Genomic DNA, 23,685 nt, shown 5'->3' on the forward strand with positions numbered 1-23,685 from the left:
AGTACCCCATATATAAGAACGAAAATTATCCAATGCATATACCACTGCAAGTAGCTCTTTCTCGGTAGTTGTATAATTTAATTGTGCATCCGAGAGAGTCTTACTTGCATAGTAGAAGGCAACCGGTTTCTTGTCTACCCTTTGACCCAACACGGCCCCCACCGCATAATCACTTGCATCACACATAATTTCGAATGGTAAAGACCAATTCGGTGATTGCAAGATTGGGGCCTCAACCAACTTTTTCTTCAAAATGTTAAAGGCATTTTGACAATCTTTATCAAATTCAAACGGTTGATATTTTAGCAATAATTTACATAGAGGTTTGGTTATATCACTAAAACCTTTTATAAATCTTCTATAAAACCCCGCGTGACCCAAAAATGATCTAATACCTTTAACATTCGTGGGATAGGGTAAAGTAGATATGACTTGCACTTTTGCACGGTCAACCTCTATCCCACGACTCGACACTACATGCCCCAACACAATCCCTTCTTGAACCATAAAATGGCTCTTTTCCCAACTCAAAACAAGATTTTTCTCAACACATCTTTTCAAAACCTTTTCGAGTTGGTCAAGGCATGTATCAAATGATGACCCAAATATTGAGAAATCATCCATGAAGATTTCCAAAGACTCCCCCACCATATCTGAAAAGATACTCATCATACACCTTTGAAAGGTGGCGGGAGCATTACAAAGTCCAAATGGCATTCGCCTAAATGCAAAGGTACCGTATGGACAAGTAAAGGTAGTCTTTGCTTTGTCTTCCGGATGTATAGCAATTTGATTGTATCCGGAATAACCATCCAGAAAACAATAAAATTTTTGTCCGGCCAATTTCTCAACTATTTGGTCAATAAATGGCAAAGGGAAATGATCTTTGGAAGTTGCAGCATTTAACTTCCTATAATCAATACAAATACGCCACCCGGTTACCGGCCGAGTGGCGCTTCTTCACATGCGTCATTTGTGACGACTTGAATACCCGACTTTTTCGGAACTGTTTGTGTCGGGCTCACCCATTGGCTATCCGAGATAGGGTATATAATACCCGCATCTAGCCACTTCAATACTTCCTTCTTCACCACTTCTCGCATATTCGGATTTAGCCTTCTTTGTGTGTCGCGGGAAGGATTCATACCATCTTCCGTGATGATCTTGTGCATCACCACCGAGGGACTAATTCCCTTCAAATCTGCAATGGTCCACCCGATAGCGGCTCTATGGATGACCAATACTTTCATCAACTTCTCTTCTTGCTCCCCAGTCAAATTAGATGCGATAATAACCGGGAGCGTGCTACCTTCACCCACATAAGCATATTTAAGATGCTTGGGTAGCACCTTCAACTCTAGCACTGGAGGCTCTTCCAATGACGGCTTCAACTTTGTGTCGATGCTTTCCGGAAGACTTTCCACTTGATGTGTCCAAGTGGGCCTTCCTTCTTTTGCCGCCATAACCTCCAACTCTTTCATCTCTTCATCCATGCTCCGATTTGTTTCTCCTTGTAACCTGTCAAACATGAAACATTCCTCTATTGTATTTTCCTCTTCGACACTAGTGTCGCATAGAGGTATACACTCGTCAACGATGTCCGCCATGTAGCATTCATCACCAACTAGAGGATCCGTTAATCTTGAAAAGACATTTAACCGCAACCGACGGTTACCAAAAGTCATATCGACCGTGCCCGATTTGCAATTAATTTGGGCATTCGATGTTGCCAAAAATGGACGACCAAGGATCACCGTTGGTTGCTTGGTTCAGTCCAAAGAAACATAACCTAACACAAGGAAGTCCACCGGATAGTAAAAGTCCTCGACCTTGACTATTACATCCGTGACTATCCCACGGGGTAGTTTAGGGGTCAAATCGGCTAACACCACAGTGGTGTTAGACACTTGAAGTGGACCAAAATCATATTGGTCATATAAACTACCCGGCAAGATACTCACACTTGCCCCAAGATCCAAAAGTGCCCGTGTCATTTTGAATTCACCAACTTGTATAGAAATAATGGGCGCCCCCGGATCTTGAAGTTTTGGTGGAAGTGCACCCAAAAGAATTGAACTCACATTTTCAGTTAAATCAAGTTTCTTAGGAAACTTGTGCGTCCTTTTTTGGGTACATAAATCCTTCAAGTATTTAGCATATGAAGGTATTTGCTTAATGGCATTAAGAGTGGTAAGTTAATTTTAACTTGTTTAAAAATTTCCCACATCTCTTCTTGATGTGGTCCTCTTTTGTTTACCACTTTCTTAGATGGTCCCAACAAAGCTTTGGGATAAGGGGCGGTATTAACCTCCACACCCATTTCCTTAGCCTTTGGGACGGGAACGGTCACAACGGGAGTGTTAGTGTTAATTTTTAAATCATTTTTCTTTTGACCCGTTCGACCATTTTTACCTTTATTATCACTTGCATCCTCCACCACCCCTTCAACAAACTTGGGTGATGGTGGCTCAACACCACTATTAATGATTCGACCACTACGTAAAGAAATTTCATTTAAATGTACCTCACGTGTGTTCTTTGAGCTCGACCCTTGATGTTTAGGGTTCACCGTGGTATCACTTGGAAGTCCTCCTCCACTTCCCCGAATTTGAGCCATCTCTTGGGCAAGTTGCCCCACTTGCTTCTCTAATGCCTTTTGGGATTTATCCCTCACCTCAAACTCTTTCCGCATTTCACTTTTAATTTCTTGATTTGAATTCCGCATCTCAGTTTTAATTTCTTGATTTGAATTCATTAGAGCTTGATGTGAGTTGGTGAGAGTGCTCATAGTGTTCATGATAGCATCAAGTTTCGAATTGATCGACTCATCACCTTGGGAGTTCGATGCACCACCCCCATTTCCACCTTGGTTATAACCCCGTTGATAGTTGCCTTCACGGTTTTGATATCCTTGGTTACCACTTTGGTTGTAATTCCTTTGGTAACCCCCTTGGTTACCACCTTGCCGATTATTGTACGATGACCCGCCTTGACCTCCTTGATTACCCGATTGAAAATTCGGGTTCATTTGATTTGAGGCATTACCATACCGAAAATTAGGGTGATTTCTCAAGCCCGGATGGTAAGTGTTGGAGTTCATGTCATATTGCTTCCGATCTCCATACATTTGGTTGACTTCCTCGGTGTAGTCACTCGACCCCGTTGGACATTGCTCCGCTCTATGTCCAATATCACCACACTCTTCACACACCTCAAATTGCACCGCGTTCACTTCCTTCTTCTTTATTCGAGCCATTTCCCGCTCTAAGGTAGAAATCCGATCTTTAGAGTCAAGATCGGGGAGCGGCGGGAAATGGGATGTTTCTTAGCTCGATCGGCCGATTCTTTCTCTTTCGACCATTTACTCATCCGTTCCAAGAATTCCCAATCATCGTCTTCATGGTTGCTTAGAAGGGTCCCATTGCTCGTTGATTCAAGTCGGTTCCATGTGTTGTCGTCTAGACCCCGTACAAAGCACTTGACCAACTCCAACTTCTCTATTTGATGATGTGGGCACTTTCGAAACAACTCCCTAAATCTTGTGAAGGCTTCATGCAACGGCTCGCCCAATAATTGGCGAAAAGACCTAATTTCGTCACGAGCATCGTCGGTCTTTGCCATTGAATAATACTCATCCAGAAAAGCTTGTTGCATTTCTCCCCATGTTCGAATGCTATTGGCCGGAAGTGTAAGGAACCGTTGCTTCGCTTTGTCTTTCAACGAAAATTGGAACAAGTGAAGTTTGACCTCCTCTAGTGCGAAGTTGTGCCCCCAATAGTGTTGCAAATGGAAGAAAACTCCGCCAAATGCGTATACGGCTCATCGTTTGATCTTCCATTAAAATGAGGAAGTATGTTGATGTAATGTGGTTTACAATCAAACATCCTCCTCTCACAAACGATTGGTGAATCGCTCTCGGTGACCACCGGCCTAAAACGATCATTCACTCCCCGTGGAGGTTGTTGACGACGATAGGGACCGTTAACTTCTTGATCACCCATTCTTCGGTTGTCCCTTCCATCATTTCTTCTTTCATCCCTTCTCTCATCCCTTCCTTGATTCCTACCTTGATTACCTCTTTGATTGCCACCCCCCACAAAATGAGGAATCCGGTTATGGTGAGCATTGTTGTTATTGTTGCGACCCCCACCATTCTGGTTCCGTTGATAATCGTTTCGTGGTTGACGGTTATTCTCGTAACCATCATTTCTTCCGTCCCCATAACCATAATCGTCATCCCCAACATAATTGGCATTTTGATAGCCAAATTCTTCATCTTCATATCCTCTTGCATTGTAGCCATTACCCCGATTTATGTATCCCCCAATCTTCATCATCATCCACCTGATCATCATAGTAACCCCCGTCATCCGAATTTTCTGTATGAACACTCACATGTTCCGGCGATTGGTAACCGGGAACACTATAAGGTTCGTCATCGGGGATTGCATTCCTCAAGTCATCGATGTTGAAAAATGGGTCTTCATTCGCGGGATTGCCGCGATCACGATTACCTCTACGATCAGAATTGACATTCCGATCATCAAGGTTGATGGGTAAAGAAGCTTGTCGATGAAGGTTTTGTTGTTGGGGTGTTCGTTGGGTGTTATTGGGATTTTGGTTTCTGAAAGGTGGTGTGAGTGGTCTAGAGTTAACGTTACCACCCGGTTGCTCTTGAGGTATAGGTTGGACATTTTGGGCGGGATTGAAGGTTCCTCGGTATTGGAATTGGTTCGAATTTTGGTTGTGGTTGACATTTTGATTGGAGTTTTGGTTCGCCATTGAATCGGTTTCAATGGTCGGTGTGAGTGGTGGTGTTTGGTTGGTTTGATTAGAAGCAAGAGTTGCTTCTAACCGACTTGCTAGGTTTCTTCTTGCCACTTTTTCGATTTCCGGTTCGTAAACTAAAGGTGAAGTCCTCCCGGAATTCCGCGTATGCATGCACTACCTGTAACCTGCACAAGTAACACACCCCGTGTGACAAGGAAAAAGACAAGTACAAAAAGAAAGCTAAACAAATTAAACAGATAATCACGCAAATTCAAACAATATCCAAACACAAAGCGCACGCACTCCCAGGCAACAGCGCCAAAATTTGATCGGAGTGTCGCGCTCCGGTCAAAGATAATATTTATATACCCAGATTACCCTTAACAAATAGCTAGTGGTAGTGCGGGGTCGAACCACGAAGAGTATGTGGTTTGTGTATGGATTTGATTGAATTATAAAGGTTGTCACTATTATGAAGCTTGCTAAGATATATTTTTGTATTTTTGTTTAATTGGAAGATGTGAATTAGAATTACTAGAATGATTTAATGGATTAACTACTGGTGATTAACTAATTGCAAGAATTGAAAATGATTGATTGAACAATAATAAGAAAACAAGGTTCACACCCGGTTTCAACTAATGCAAGACTTAGGGTTACTATGTATTTTAATTAGCTTTACTTGAAATAGTTCGTTAACGGGTCGCAATCACAAAGCTTAGGTGTCAATCGCTATCAACGTCGTAAACAAAGGACCATGATACACTTCGTTACTTTGGACTAGCAAATCCTACCAAAAGACAAGGCATAAATACGTGTATTCATTTCACAAAGTCAAATTTAATCATTCACTCGACAGTTTGCAAATTCAATACCAACGTAGGACAATTGTCTAAGATTCAAATGTAATTCAAGTTGTCACAAAACAATTAACAAAACATAATAAACCCTAAACCTTACAAAAGTCTACACCGGGGTGAAACCTCCAAGAAATTAGCCGAGCATGATCGAAGAAACTTGATCACCGGACGTTGGAAGCTTGAATTGGATCATCGTGAAGCTTGAAGATGGATGGATGGATGAAAGTTAGAGTTTTGATTGAGTGATGATGGTGAATGGATGAGTGGATTGATGGATTGGTGAATTCCTGAAGCTAGGGTTTGGATTCGGTTGATGATGGTGATTTGTTCTTGATTCGGGATGATAGTATGATGGATGGTGGAATGGTAGGTGAAAGATCGGTGAATAATGGCTCCAAGATGTTTTTCAAACCTCAAAATATTGTGTAACTCCCGAATTGATGACCAACCATAACTTTTCATTCGTTCCTTGACCCCAAAACACATAAATCTCGCGCAGCAACATTGGAAGGTCGTCGCCGACGGCCTGATGCCCCGTCGGCGATGGTCCGTAGATGTTGATTTGGTGTCGATGGGTTAACTCGCTGTCTACAGACAATTCTGGCGACGGAAATTTGTGCCAGCCGTCGGCGACAGCCCATATGGGTGTCGGCGACAGTGCCCGGAAGCTTGATTTTCTGTTTCTTCCATTTCTTGAGTCCGGTTGACCCGTTCGCGTCCCGGTGGTTTCGTTTTCGCTCCGGTGACCCGTAAAGCTCCCGAAAAGCTCCTTTAACTCTGCTAGACCTGCAAAACAAGTATCTAATCAAAAGTAGGCTATTCGAAATTAAAACATATGTAAAAACATCAAATTAAACAATTACGAGCATCGATTTTCGACCACGTATCAATACAACTCTTAAAAGTTAAACCCCAACGATATGATTACAATTACAACCTATAATGTTAGATCCTAAACTTGTTATAAAACAAGAAAAAAACAATACATGCAACTCTTAAAAGTTAAAGCCTAACGATATGATTACAATTACAACCTATCAGGAGGTTATATGTGTAATCAACTCTTATCATTATCATTATCATTATCAATCTATTAAAATCAAAGGCATGGAATAGTAACTTCAACCACGTGTCATTCCACGATTCGTCTTTTTTCCCTTTTTCTACGTTTATTATAGTGTTTATATATTTATTGATGTTGAATTTATGGTGTGTTATAGTCGCTGGTAAACTGGTTTGTTGTCTCAATGTTTATGCCACACCATACGCCTTCATAACAATATCCATGCTCATCGTCTACATGTCCGAATCCTAATCCTAACGATAATCATTTTTAATCCGTTACCCCTAGCATGGATTCAAATATTGTTGTTCTAGATAAAAAGTATGCCGGTTTGTGTGTTCTATTTTGAAAAACTTTAATTGGATTTGTGTAGATTCAGGATTCAAATATTATAGTTCACCCCTAGCATTGGTTGTACTAATTGCACATAACATGTTCGATCAATTGTGCCTATGAAATTTGATGTTTGATTCATGATACAATAATGTGCTTTTAATATCGGGAGAATAAGGTTGAAGTCCTAATAGAGCAAAATAGGAAAACAAATACATCAATGGAAATTGATCAAGTAAAAGATCAAAATGGAACATTTTTCAATATGGGCCAAAACGGGTTAGGTTAGTTGGGTTTGACGCGTATTCAAAAAGGGCAGAATTGAAGAGTAAAAAAAGTGAACCTACACTAGAGGTGGCAAAATAGGTTGGGTCGATCAACAACTAACAACTCAAAATGGGTTCAAGCCAAAACACAAAAGTTTTTATTTCCTGACAAAACGGGCTGTGTTAGGTATTGTTACATAAACTAGCTTAGGCCATACAACTTCTTCTTTGAATTTATATACCTAACTTTGTTTTCCAAAAACCTTTGAATTTATATACCTAACTTTGTTTTCCAAAAAATCAACTTATTGAAGTGGACCAGTTTCGTTTTTGTTTTTTTTATCCAGTTGTATATAAATAGATTAAAGAATCTAACACGTGTCAATATCCTTTTTATACATTATTAAGTCGATAGTTTTTAGGTTTTTTTTAGATTGATATAGCAAGTACCGGTGTCAGAACGAGCAGAACTATCACCGACCGAATTCTCACACATGTATAAAATGTTATTGTATTTGTAACAATTTGGAAGTTATGTTTTGTAACAGTTTAATATAATAGATTTGAAAAATAGTTTTCTTTTTTAATTTTACAAGTGCCTATACCGTTACGAATCACAATGAACCGAAAGAACTCTCGTTAATCCATAACGAACGGGTTAATACCACTAGTTATTATTATTATACATATGATTTCAAACTTGTCATGAACAATAGTAAACTTATATTTTAATAATAGTTGATTCTTTTAATAATATTTATTTAGATCTTTTTATTTTAATAATATTTGATTCTTTTAATAATATTTATTTAATTCTTTTTAATCCTAACTAGTATTAAGCCCCACCGCGTTGCGGTGGGACTGTAAAACTGTTTTAGATAGTACCAAGTTACACCACCGCCAACAACCAACACGTATTAATATGAAGAAATTAGTTTGTAACGTAAAACACAGAAATAACTAAGTTGACTTAGTACCCGCTCGTTGTGACCAACCTGTTATGTTAAACGGAAAAAACAACGTAAAAACGTTGAACCATACACGTACGTTGTGTCGTATTAACTCGCAAATTAGAACAAAGTATTACACGAAACATAATAACGTTGAACCACACACGCACGTTGCACCGTGTTAACTCGCAAAATTTAGAATGAAACGTTAAACAAAAAAATTAGGAAATTTGATAAGTATAAGGACCAAAATTGAAAGCAAAAAAAATGTGAGATTAAATTGAAAAAGATGAAAACTTTTAGGTTAAAAATGAAAAATCAAATAAATTTTGGACTAAAAGTGGAATATTAACTTTTTTTTTTTGAAAATACCCCTAAGCCTCATGTACAACACTCCAATACATGTACAAGTTGGATAGTATGTAACTAAAAGTGGAATATTAACTTTTTTTTTTTGAAAATGCCCCTAAGCCTTGTGTACAACACCCCAATACATATACATGTTGGAAATTTATAATATGTAAATAATGATTAATTCTTTTACATCATTATATTAATTAATTCAATTCAAACTTAGAACAATAGTTTGATTTCTTTTCAGCTTTTCTCAATATTGTTTTCTAAATTTTCATTATTTTATTGTTTTGTTACATTAATTAGTTTAAACTTACGTTTTCCTCATATAACTTTTAACATACGATTAAAGTATCTGTTATCAAACAGAAAACCATAAAAATAAATGTGAACCAGTATCGAGGTTGTTTGGTTATATTTTTAAATTATTTTTTTTATATCTGTAAAAAAATAAATAAACATAAATACAATTTAAATTTTATTATTTAAAAAGTTAACAAACGTACGTTATTACTCAAAAAATCATATTAAATTCTAAATAAAATATTACTATTAAAAGATTAAAGACAACTATCTAATGAATTTTTTTTTCTTAAAAAGAATTAAATAAATATTACTAAAATTATTTCTTTTAATAATATTTATTTAATTCTTTTTAAGAATAAAAGTTTATTAAAAAGACAAATACTCAAAACATAGAATAAAATAAATAAATAAATGCTAAAAAAAGTAGAAACAAAAAATAAACAAATAATTTAAAAATATAACCAAACAATCTCGGTACTGGTTCGCATTTATTATAAGGTTTTCTATTTGATAACGGATACTTTAATCGTATGTTAAAAGTTATATGAGAAAAAACGTAAGTTTAAACCAACTAATGTAACAAAAAAATAAAATAATGAAAACTTAGAAAACAATATCGAGAAAAGAAAATCAAACTATTGTTTTAAGTTTGAATTGAATTTATTAATATACTGATGTAAAAGAATTAAGTATTATTAGGATTAAAAAATAAATAAATATTATTAAAAGAATCAAATACTACTAAAATATAAGTTTTGATTCTTTTAATAATATTTATTTAATTCTTTGTAAGAATAAAAATTCATTAAAAAAATAAATACTCAAAACATAGAATAAAATAAATAGATAAATAAATGCTAAAAAAGTAGAAACATAAAATAAACAAATAATTTAAAAATATAACCAAACAATCTCGGTACTGGTTCGCAATTATTTTTATGATTTTCTGTTTGATAACGGATACTTTAATCGTATCTTATAAGTTATATGAGAAAAACGTAAGTTTAAACTAATTGATGTAGCAAAACAATAAAATAATGAAAACTTAGAAAACAATACTGAGAAAAGAAAATCAAACTATTGTTTTAAGTTTGAACTGAATTAATTAATATATTGTTACAATACTGGTACGATATATGCACTTTGTATGGAAATCAACACATGTTTTATATAACCGAAAACAATAGAAACAAACACTGGTACTAGCAACAATGTTGTTCGTATGGCACCGACCAGTTCAGAGCGTCAAAATACTGGTAACATTATTCATTTTCATCATAGATAGAGTTGTATGAATGAAAATTTTTTAAAACCGAAAACCGTAAAAATGATTGCGGGTACCGGTACCGATGTTTGGTACGGTATGGTAGCACTAAGATGTCAGTTCATCGAAAGAAAAAACAATATAAACAAACTCTTGTACCGAAAACGATGTTGTTCGGTACGGTATGGTAGCGGTCGGGGTCAATTTATCGAAAGGTAAAAAATAAAAAAATAATATTGGTACCGATACAGATGTTGTTCAGTCGGTTTCAGTTCAGTGTGGTATTATAGCGCGCGACACAATATTCGTTATCAATAAAATTTATATCGCAATGTTGGAAAACAAACACAAAACATAGAACGTAAACCAACTGAACAACGGCAGTACTGTTATCAATATTCGTTTTTATTGTTTTTGATCGATATAATGTTTTCTCTTTCGATTATTATAGGCTATTGTGAGTACCGGTACTGTAACAAAACAAACATATACCGACAGAACTCCCTCCGCGAAGCGCGGTAGAATCTCACTAGTTATTATTATTATCAAGTAAAAAAAAAACAAGGGACTAAATTTGGTAAATTATATTATTTACGCATGTATGGTAGGGCTGCCAATTCTGACACGAACATGATAACACAACACGAAGTTTACATGTTTAGTGTTTACCGTTAGAGGTGCCAAACGGATCGTGTTCGCATGTTGACACACAAATTAATATATTAAAATTAACAAGTTAACACGACCCAAATTTTTTTAATTTTTTTTTCTGAAATTAATATATTAAAACTAAAATTTACTTAAAAACACACCAATGTATATAACACAATTATATTTAAGTTATAAAATCTTATTTTAATTCTCTTTTAAGTTTTTTTTTATAGGTAAATTTCATTAGAAAAACAGGCCCACCTCAAACCAAGGCGACCACCAAACAAACACTACATAATTACATATTTACACAAATTATACCAAGTAATCTCTTTAAATTTTGATCCAGTCCTAAACCAAAAAATTCCATATCTTCAATTTTAGCGTCTTTGCCTAGTAAAAAATATAATCTATTATATATAATAAATGAAAGTGATTTGGGCCACGTGTCACTTAATTAGGGCATCCTCAATTATGTTTTCCCGCCCAACAGTACCACACTTCCATCCCTTTTATACTCCTTCCGTCTCCTTTTTCCTTTTCAAAACCCTAGATCTGAATCTTCTTCTCCTTCTCCTTCTCCTTCTCCTTCTCCTTCTCCTTCCCCTCTACTCTTCTCCCTTCTGAATCAAAGATCAAACCAAATCATCTCATCATGAATCATTCCAAGCGTCACTAGGTAAGCCCTATATCTTCATTTATTTCAGTATTGTAGCCCTAATTTTGGTTGCAATCCTAACTCGGTTTTCTTGATTTTCTAACCCTAATTCGACATTGAACCGGAAATACATAACTCTAAATCAGTCTTTGTAATTTTCATGTCTGATTATACCATGAAGAGGTAATATCTAGTGATTGTAATTTTCATTATGATTTGTATGCTTTTATGGTTTGATTTTATATTGGTCATCACATTAATGTTGAGTACTCAAGAATATTGGATGGTTTAATTAGTTTTATTTTGGGTATTTTTGGATGATTTCAACCATTTCTTTAGTTATGGTTATGTTTGTTTTTGTTTTTGATTTTTACTAAAGTTTTGTTATCTGAGTTATGGTTAAATGATGATTGTGAATGATCTGCTGCAGAAGATGATGATGATTGTTCTACGGTTGTTTCCAGTATCATTGTTCCAACATCGTTTAAAGTATGTGTTTTTTGCTATTCCAATTTTGAAATTTTGAAATTTTAATTTTGAAGTGATATACTCTAATTCTCGCTTTATATTTTAGTCTAATCACAGTTGTTTGAAATTCATACAATCTGCTGCGGGTTATTATAGGTTTGTATTAAAAGAAGCATAAAGTTAAATTAAAGACAAAGAAAGATTATTAAATGTACATTTAAAATAATTTTTGCTTATGACTAAATGATGATTATATATGACTTTCGGCAGATGATGATGATGTAGAACCCGCAGTTGTTCCTACTAAACGCAAGAAAGGATCTGCTAGTGCTGTAAGATAAGATTTTTATCTTACTAGAGTAATGGTCTTTCCTGTCTTTTTTGTATTAAAAGAAGCATAAAGTTTGGTTTAAAGTAGCTCTTTATGAACAAAGTTAAGGATTAAGTATATGAGGACAGGGCTACTCTTCAACAGCTGAAGAAGTGTTTTCATGTACTGCATCTTGGTCTGTTCACGAGAGATCAGGTTTCTATAAATCCTGATGTTGATGCATTGAGTACTTCCGTGGAGTTCATGGTGATTGTCGAAGATATACATTGATGAAGTTCATCGCTAAAAGCACTAAATTTTAAGCTAAAAGCACTAAATTTTTGCTGTTAGGTTCGTAAATTTCTTGGTGTTGTTCTTAGAGTTTAAATTTTTGCTGTTAGATTCGTAATTTTCTTAGTTTCGTTTTCTTGAATTCTATGTAATTTTGTAAAGAAGTACAATAACAAACAGTGGTTTGAACATCTGTTTGCATTTTGGTCAATAGTTAATGGAAACCCATGTTAGGTTGAACAGTGTTTTTAAGAGGAAAACAGTGTGAGAAGACGGTAGATCTTATTAAGTTAAACGTTTGTTCAGGGTTAAATAGATGTTTGGCCTTTAACAGATGTTTGGCCTTTTATATAAGAGTTTTAGACTTAAACAGTTGTTTGACCTTAAACAGATGTTTGGCCATAAACAGATGTTTGACCTTAAACATATGTTTTACCTTAAACAGATGTTTCACCTTCTATATCAGATGTTTGGCCATAAACAGATGTTTGGCCTTAAACCAAACATCTGTTTAAGGTCAACATTTATTCGACTATTGGCAAACATTTGATTGACTTTTGGTCAACATCTTATTTTGTAAAGAAGTACAAAAGCAAACATTTTTACAAAATCCCAAATCACCTTATCATTTAAGTGCATTAAAGTAAAAGTGGAAATGATAAAAATCAAGTATGGGTTCATGATCTAATCCGGTGATTTGAAGACATTGTTGTTTCATGTTTATACTAATAAATAAAAATCAAGTACACATGGATGATTATTAAGCTTCTCATTTTGATTGTTTGGGTATATTATTCTTGAAATTGGTCTTTTTTTGCAAACAGATGTTTATGGGCAAACATTTGTTTAAGCTCAAACCTTTGTTTAAGGCCAAACATCTGTTTATGGCCAAACTTCTGTTTATGGGCAAACATCTATTTAAGCTCAGAACTTTGTTTATGTTAATAGTGTTTATATGTAACAGTGTTTTTCACATCAGTGTTTTATAGTCTGTTAGGTTGTTAGATGTCACACCCCAACCAATGGCGGAAACATCGGGATGAGACGAAGTGTGAAGATTGCTAGAGACATCATAACGCTATTTGTGACAATATTTAATAAACCGATTTCATTTCAAAATTCATTTGTCAATATTACAAGGAAATCAAATAACATCAGGTTCAAGAAAATACAATACAACATAAACAAAATTGTTACAACGATTAAACCTAAACGTCTATATGTGTATCTAGGCATCAACGCTACTTCATTTCATAGCATCATCATCCTCAACCTGTAACATGTTTAAAATAAAGTTCAATGCAAAAGCAAAGGCGAGTATACAAGTTTGGTACATACGTATCAAAAGATAAGTTTAAACAATTCCATGTGGCAAGCTCTTGATACGAGATAAACTATAAAATTGGCATGTGTCAAACATATCAAACCAATAATGAAACGAAATATGCTCATGACATAACCATAAGTCTACGGGCGGGTCGTTAATCCTATAGCGCTACATATGTCATGGTTTGGCTCGTACGAAGTTAATGATAAGTCTAACACATAATGTCCTCAACCCAAGTTTAAAGTATCAAGTAATCAAATAAGCATGCGTGTAATAGAAATGTTTATGTATTATGATAAAGTTTGTGTGTAAGTTTATAAATAACATGTTACACCCCAAAAAGTGGTAAACGAAAAAGGGGGTTCAAGTATACTCACAAAGTTTGCATATGCTTTCCGATTATCCAATTGTTGACGAGTAGAGATTTAGAGTCCGAATGTATAAGGATTAAAGTTCAAGTATGCTTAGAGTCGAGATTCGGAATAAAACAACATGAAAGTATTATATCAACATAATCATCTTCAACACATAACACTTGTATGACACTTGGTAACCACGAGGGTTATAATAATGTTTTCATGAGTTGAACACTCATAAGAATCATAACAAGGTTTAGGTCCTAGATGATGTCCTACTACTTTGACAAATGAACATGAATTCAACATCAAAGGTTCGAATATACATAAATATTATTTAGGTTAGGTAGTATATATTAATAAGTCCTTACTACAAGTATTTCAAGCATGAGGTAGAAGATTTAATCTTCATTTAGGTACCTCAAATGTGTCATAAAAGTCATGTAGGAGGTAGGAAGAACAAGCTCCCATTTAGGCACCTCTTATGTGTTCACCACTACTCTTGATGTAAAAACAACCAAGGAGGGTCTTGAACAATATTAAGACAATAATAAGAACAACTATACTATGAGAAATCATCAAATCATGTGGGGATTCTATGTTGGATAACCCAAGTTGATCCATAATCACTCCTTCATCAAGCTTGAAGCTTGAACATGACTTGTGGGTCAAAAACCCTAAACAAAACAGAAAGTATTTGAGGATTATCCTCTGATTTTGTATGTCTCAACCTTGTTTTTAAGCTTAACTAACCATAGGAGTGGTTATAAGCATAAGGACATAGGTTTGAGTGAGTTAAACTCATGTCTAAACAAAGATTAATGAAAACAAACTTAAACAGGGGGAATTTGAAGCCTTTTTGCCGGAGTTCCAGGGACTTGTTTGCTGTGAAACACCCCTAGAATCGAAGCCAAGGTCAAGCCAAGCGTTCTGAAAAAAGAATCGACGAAAACGGACAAGAAATGACGAAGTATGCTTGTTTGAAGAACATGGTATGAATCTGTCCACTCTTGCGAAAATCAGTTGATTGAAGGTGTTTTAGAGTGATTTTGAGGTGTTTGTAAAGTGGAAATGGCTTGGGAAATGATGGGTTTATATAGGGAAGAGTTTAAGGTAGGTTTTAGTTGTGTAATTAATATTAAAACATGCTTAAAATTCGAATTAAACACCAAAACAGCGCCATTTTTGCGTCTGGTCACGCTGGGCTGCCATGGTTCAGCGTAACAAGTGTTTAAATAAAATAAAGATCAGGTTTGTTTCATAAAAAGGCTGCAGCGCAGCTGGTTTATGCGTGCGTGTGTGAGGCGGGTAACCCGGGTTCGAGTCCCGCGGTCTGCAGTCTTTTTATTGATTTAATTTCTTTTTGTTTCAAAGCATAGCATTAAACTTTCAGGAAATTATACAAACAGTCCCTGGACTTAACTTAACCAAGTTATATTGTAAGAAAAGAACTAACTTTATGTTTAAACTAACTAAGTTAACTTACTAACTTTATTATCTAACGAGACTAACTAAATATTAAATGAACTTTTAAATAGTAAAATTTATTAATTTAATTAATTAAATTAAATAAAATAGAATAGATAAAAAACCATATTTATGAACGAAATAAAAAAAGAACCTTTAAACGTTTATTCGTTTCACGAAGCTTCCGAATCTCATTATTTTAGGAGTTTAACCAGTTTAACAAGTATCGAGTTTCGTTGATTAATAACGAACCAAAAGTCTTGGATAATATAACGATTGCAACGAAGGACGGCATACGAGAATACAAGGTTCCCAAAATAGGATTTTAAACAAGGGATCCCAAATATAGAAAGTATGAAATAGCAGGGCGTTATATTAGATGTCATCACCTCAGTGTTTTATATGTAACAATTTTTATGACATCAGTGTTTATATGTAACAGTGTTTATCATAACAGTGTTTATATGTAACAGTATTTATCACATCACTTCAGTGGTTTCATCTGTACTATAAATTGAACGGTTGTTTCATTTTTGTACTAATAAATAAAAATCAAGTACACTTGGATGATTATTATGCTCCTCATTTTGATTGTTTGGGTATAGTATTCTTGAAATTGGTCTCTTCTTGCAAACAAATGTTTATGGGCAAACGTTTGTTTAAGCTCGAACTTTTGTTTAAGGCCAAACATCTGTTTATGGCCAAATTTCTTTTTATGGGCAAACATTTGTTTAAGCTCAAACTTCTGTTTAAGTCCAGACAACTGATATATAAGGCGAAACAGATGTTGTAGCCCCAACATCTGTTTAAAAGCCTGTTACAACTACTGTGTTGGTTGAAACATTTGATTGTTAAAAGTTATCCACTGCTGAAATACAACCTCTGTTTCTTCAATCTTCGTGTTGACCACTGACTGACCAAACATCAGTGTTTAAAAAACTGTTGGGTATCCACTGATAGGAAAAAATAGCCACTGCTCACTTTTTTTATTGTTGACATCCATTGATATTGACCATCAGCGGTTTTCCTAAAAAACAGCCACTGCTCACATTTTTATTATTGATGGTGTTAATTAGTGATAGATTGAAATTATCAAATAAAAGCTAGAATTATTACAATGAAATTGCCATTTTACCAAATCGTTACATTCCAATGAGATAAGAGTTCCTCCAACATTGTTTTCGTGATAAAATTTAAAGTTAAATTAAAAAATAAAAAAATCTTGATGACTATTTGTTGCAAATCAAATCAATAATTAATGCTAATTTCTTGAGCTTTGGACATTTATTATATGCAAAATGTGAATTTCAAACTGACGGCTATTATCTCTTAATTAAAGTTAAAATAAAAATTAGAAAAGTCATCATGACAATTGCTTTCAAATCAGATCAGTAATTACTGATAATATCAGTAATTTTGAAATTTTGAAATTCAAAATATGCAAAATGGTAATTTAAAATTGACGTTCTCTCTTTTTTTTTCCTACTTTGCATATCATTTCTAATTTAATTAGTTTAATAAAGCAGAATATAAGGATATACACTACTTACCTTTCAGTTCCCAATAAACATCAGTTCCCAATAAACATCATGACAATTGATTTCAAATCAGATCAATAACTACTGATAATATCAGTAATTTTGAAATTCAAAATTCAAACCATATATTCTTATCCTATAAATAAGATATAATTATCTGGTTTCACATTCAAATCTCGTTTGCTCATATATGTGAACGTATCTTTCTCTCTCTCAAATGCATCTTTCTCGTGATTCAGCCGCTAATCTCCGATTACACTTCTTTGTTCGAATGTTTGTTGATTATGTGTAAGACCCTAAAACGTATTAGACAAAAAGTCGCAGCGGAATTTCGTGCCATAAATTTTCTTTCATTATAATTGTCTTGACTTACTTGAATTTCATTTTTAAAACAACTCTTGTATATTGAATACGTCAATTTAACTCTTTTACAGAATAAAGCATAACTTGTTTGTATCGAATTACTCTCTCATACAATCCCGTACAACCCTTCACGTGACTCGGTCCTCGATCTCTATTCCTTGATGATCCTCGTGTTTCGTACTACATGCGCTCACCACATAAAAGCTCGTAGCATTAGTACGCAATATAAACATACATTATTTATTCACGTTTACTTTTCATTCCGTTAACTCTTTACAACCCGGCTTTCCATCTGATCATACAATTCGCGGTGAGACTTCTTTGTTATTCCTGCGTTATACTTCATTAACCAGGCACACTATTAATATTGTTAGTACTTAATTTCATTGGACACATGCGTACCTACCTTCATACATACTTGTACATATTCATACGATCACACTTAATCAATTGCATACATACATACATACCCACATATAAACACATTTACGTTAATACATGCCTATCTACATATACCCATACCTACATCATTACGCACACTCATGACGTTATACTTATATACATACATACGTCCCTATTTGCAACATACCCAACTCATACATGCCTACTCGTATACACCTTCATATATCTGCGTGTATTTGCTCACACACTTATAATCCTACATACGTACGCACATACATGCTTACATACACTTCTACATACATGTATAGATACATACAAACATACATACATACCTATCTACATATGTGCATAACATAAAAGTTGGTTTTGATAGTTAAATAACAAGTTTAAACAAGTTATATGGGTCAAACAAACAAAATTAAACAAATTTCGGAATCAGGGGGCTAGACGCCCCCACCTAGGGGCTAGACGCTACACCTAGTCCCCTTTTTGATAGCAAGTTCCTTTATTTTTGTTGTTGCACTTGCCCAGCTAAGACATTTATCAAAACCAAACTTAAAATCATCATAACTTATGATCCGTAAGTCCGATTTAACCGATTCTTTTTCCTACGTGACCGTAATTTAATTCTCCATCACATGGAGTGAAAATACAATATCTAGACTACCGAAATTCATGACTTTTAAGCCTTCGGCTTATTACCCTTTTACCAAATTTTGACCCGTTCATGCATTTATCAACATAACTCTTTCGTTTGACCATAACTTCTTATGAACCTAATAACATCGATGACATCTATCATAAAAACTAAATTCTCGGATGTCTTGCATCCATTTTCGCTCGAAAGCGTATTTTGACCCGTTAAAGGTATTTGCGCATTTTAAGGTCCTTAGCTTACGAAAATCATACTTCTCGCTTTCTTACTTTTTCAAAACATTCATTTAATCAAATAGCTTGTTTGTAATCAACTTTTAAGTCCATTTGCCTGTTTTACCCATCAAGGGTGTTTTTGTCAACTTTGACCCATCCTTCACTAACAAGGACTTCCTTAAACATATGACCAATCCCACGACTTAACTATAACTCAATTCGCACATACCTGGCTCGGATCAAAGCTAAGATCCGTTTAATACTTCATTCACTAAATTGTTAGATGATAACAACAAGATCCTTTCGCTATTCATTCTGTGAATTCATAATACTTGACAAAACAATTCATTAGTCGATTACGCCAAATGGTGGCATCTCCACCATTTGACCCGTTAGATTCAAATGCCCATTTTTCCCTTTTTAAACATCAACTTTAATTTCTTATCATACCCCCTATATTCCGACCCGTATCAAATACTTGTCGGAACATCATTCTTCACATATTTACTTACCATGTTCGTAATCCACACAACGAATAGATATTCTACAAAAAGGGTGTAAGCTTACTTACCTCGAATGTCCGTTTCGTACATGCTTCCTCTTACTTGTTCCGTTAACCTTCCGTGCTTTCCCCCATATTGGCACGATCCTATACTTATCATGTCATCATGATTACCACATCATTAGTATAACGCACATTCTAAAATTGCATTCATTTCGCATTATTGTAATCAACTATGCTATGGACATTTTATACATTTCCTACTCGGGTAGTATAACACACACATACGACCATAAGGTCACATAAGCACACATAGCATAATCAATTCTTTTGATACTACATATCTCATAACTTTATAACAACAACATCATCATTCAAGATTAACTAATTAGACACTATCCTTGAACCCGACATACATTATTACTAGAAATCCACATGACTTCATCTAAAACACACTTCACGTGTTAGTTAACTATCAAATATCTCATTATTACTTTCTATACCTAATCACCACATTCTTGCATACAATTTCACCTTCTAGTTTTATCTAGTCATTTCATCAAACACTTGGTGCTCATACAACATTTTAAGCTCTATGTACATGTGTTTTATGCATAACCTACTAGTAAACTTCACTAAACTCAATCATTCAACTAATTTCACATGATTCATCCATCCTATAACATGATTGGCTATCAATACATTAGTGATTATGCTTTCATTCAACAAAATTACACCATTACAAGATCATCATTCATCAACATACTACTAGAACAAGTGGGTTTCACCACATAAACAACAAATTCACCCAAACCATGCATAATCGATGTTCTAGATGATGATTCTAACACATGCTCATAATCAATTTCATACCAATTCACGGACTGGAACATAACCCGCTTCATGCAAGATCACCAATCTAGAATTTAAGACATACCTTATGATCCCCTTGTGAAGGTGATCATTATTCTATGCTCGGTTATGAATTTAAGCTTCGTTTGGCCTTTCAATTTGATGAAAAAGATGAAGTTAGGGTTCTTGGCTCCATGGGAGCCTCCTGCTCCTTCTCGAACACACGACGTGTGTGTATGTGTGTATTTTTTTTATAAATTCAACTTTCATTTACTCCACTTTAGTCCCTCAAGTTTGCCATTTATTATAATTGGCACAACTCTCATCCCTTAATTGTTTCTACCATATTCTTAACTAGGTTAAATAACCTAGTCATTTATTTCTTGATGTACCATATCATAACATTTAACGAATATAAACATTCGGGTTTTGGGGTGTTACATTATGTTTACATGTTATCGTTCCAGTATCATTGTTCCAACATCGTCGTTTCAATGAAGCTTCCTATCACACATCAACCTTTCAAATATCGATGTTGCAGTATCATTGTTGCAACATCGTGAAAAGTTGAATGTGATATCTTCTTTGATGGGAGAGTTGCAGCTTGAACGGACGATATGTATCTTCTATCGTGAAAAGTTGCATGTGCTGTCTTCTTTGATGGGAGAGTTGCATTGTTCGATTTTCGTTAATCGAAAGTCAGCTTTTGTTGCCTCAGGAAGATTTTCTCCTTTTATAGAAAGTATAAATTCGTGCAATATCGTGAAAAGTCAGATGTGCTACAACAGTTGAGAAGAGACCTTTACATTTTAGGTTTGTTTCTTATCGTGAAAAGCCATGAACTGCTCCTTTTATAGAAAGTATAGATTCAAGAGCTGAAGAGATGTTTTGATGGATTGCAAGTTGGCATGTTCACTAGAGAGCAGGTTTCCAGAGATCTTATGTGGATGCCTTCAACTTCCGTTCGTGAGCTTTGTGTTGTCAGTAATATAGAGTGCGGTGATAGAGAGGTGCAGTTCATGGCGATGCTGAAGGACATACATCGAGAGGTTTAGCAATCGATGGAGTTGAAACTAAAGTTTCTTAATTCTTGCTGTTATTCTTAGATTTGAACTTTAATATTGTTCAGTATGTGATGTAATTATTGGACTTTTAGTTTTAAGGTCATGAATAAATGAATAAATTTAATTTTATGAATCTATGTTGTGTTTTATTTTTACTTATTATTTAGTGTTTGAGTAAGATTTAGATTATGTTGATGTTGAATTTTGTCTGAACATCTGTTTGGTAAGTCAACAGAGGTTTAATAGTGTCAAGGATTAGTTTGATGGTAAACCTCTGTTTCTTCATTCTTCATGTTGAACTTTAATATTGTTTAGTATGTGATGTAATTATTGGACTTTTAGTTTTAAGGTCATGAATAAATGAATAAATTTTATGGATTCTGTTTTTGAACAGGGATGTAATGCAATGAGTCCTCAATTGAATAGAAGGACACTTGCTTCCTTTCAAAGGGTTATGGTGTGGTTATAACAGCTGATCATGCTAAGGACTGTTATAATTAACCACTGCTCCTTATAAAGACTGATGAAATTAAAGACTGATGAGGTCTATCGACTGTTGAAGACAAAGCCCTGTTAAAGACAAGCACTTATGTACCTAAAGCTTGATCAACGAAAGGAAAACCACTGCTCAGTAGCAACAGTGGTTCAGCATCTACAGCGTATTCAACTTTAGTATTTATGTATCAGTGTTTCTTATGTAACAGTGTTTAGTGTAGCAGTGGTTCCCTATAGTTTATCTCTTGAGTCTAACCTTTATACAAACTTAAAGACAAACCACTGCCCAAACATCTGTTTATGGGCAATCATTTGTTTAAGGTCAAACATTTGTTTAAGGCCAAACATTTGTTTATGGCCAAACATCTGTTTATGGCCAAACATCTGTTTAAGGGCAAACATCTGTTTAGGTCCAAACAACTGATATAGAACTCCAAACATCTGTTTCAGCCCCAACATCTATTTAAGTCTAAACAGATGTTTAAACATTTGTTCAAAACACTGTTCAATCTAACATGGGTTTGCATCCAATTGTTGACTAAAAGTCAAACAGATTTTCAAACCACTGATTGAGTTATTCAAATTTCTGTTGAATACTAAATGAGATGTTGACCAAAACTCAAACTGGTGTTGGCCAAAAGTCAAACAATGTTGAAGAAAAACTAAATGGGATGATTCGACCCGGTTACATGGGATATTTATAAACCTTCTAACTTTTTAAAGATCCTCACAAAATCTCGGTTCCTTTATGTTGGGATTGAACCATACAGAGGAACATATGATAAAAGCCAAAACTAGTTCAGATCAGTGGATTAACAATAAGCAGTGTTTGCACTAAGCTTTCCCCTTGACAGTGGTTCTAACATCTGATATAATCCAAGTACTGCCCTTCTCAACAACTGCTGATCCTGTAAACAACTGTTAAATCAAAACATAAAGATTGAAGCTCAAACTACTGATGTAATCTTTTGATTGTAATCTTTCGACTAATGAAAAGCATGTGTTTACGAAAAACTATTTACCCTTTGATTGTGTTTACAAAGTTTGTTTCCATTTCCGCTGCATCTAATCTCATTTTACTTTCATTCATTTTTCATAAACCTTAAAAAGTCTGCCATAACCACTGTTTTTGGTTAAAACATCAGTTCTGTTAAATAATGTCCACTGCTGAAAGTCAACCCCTGTTTTCTCATTTGAGTAGTAATCACTATTGCTCAAAATCAGTGTTTTTCAACCACTGATAGGCTATCCACTGATAGTAAAAGTTACCCACTGTTCTCATTTTACCGTTGCAACCACTGATATTACTCCATCAGTGGTTTTATAAAACAACTGTCTTCCATTATTCATCAGGGGTTGGCACATGGACAGTACATAGCGGTAAGATCTTTTGTAACCGCTGCCACATCATCATTCACTTTTTCCCCTATAAAACCCAGATCAAAACCCCCAAACAGGGTTTTTACTGTCGAATCGAATTCAAAATTTCTTTCTCAAACCAGTTATCATCCATTTCTCTTAAATCATTCATTGTCTTCTTCCTCTCGCACACATACTCAAATCCCTGTTTTCATCTTCTCAAAGTTTCACTCAAATGGCCACTAAAATCCCATTCAAAGCTTCTCACAACTACTTGGGTCTACTCACAAAACCAAGTCACACCGAAACATTCAATTCCATCATCGATACTATGTCATCTTCAAAGTACAAAACTTTGTTGACTTCTGATGCACCGGTTTACCTGGCAGCCCAGAGAGAATTTTGGAAGAATGCGAAACTTGAATCTCAAGATAAAACGCCCATAGCCATCAATTCCTCGATAAAGGGTGTACCAGTTAAAATCACACCACAAACTCTATCAGAAGTTTTTGAACTGAATGATCTTCAAGGTAAAACTTCCTTTCC

This window comes from Helianthus annuus, chromosome 13, assembly GCF_002127325.2.
Source record: "Helianthus annuus cultivar XRQ/B chromosome 13, HanXRQr2.0-SUNRISE, whole genome shotgun sequence".
Classification (NCBI taxonomy): Eukaryota; Viridiplantae; Streptophyta; class Magnoliopsida; order Asterales; family Asteraceae; genus Helianthus; species Helianthus annuus.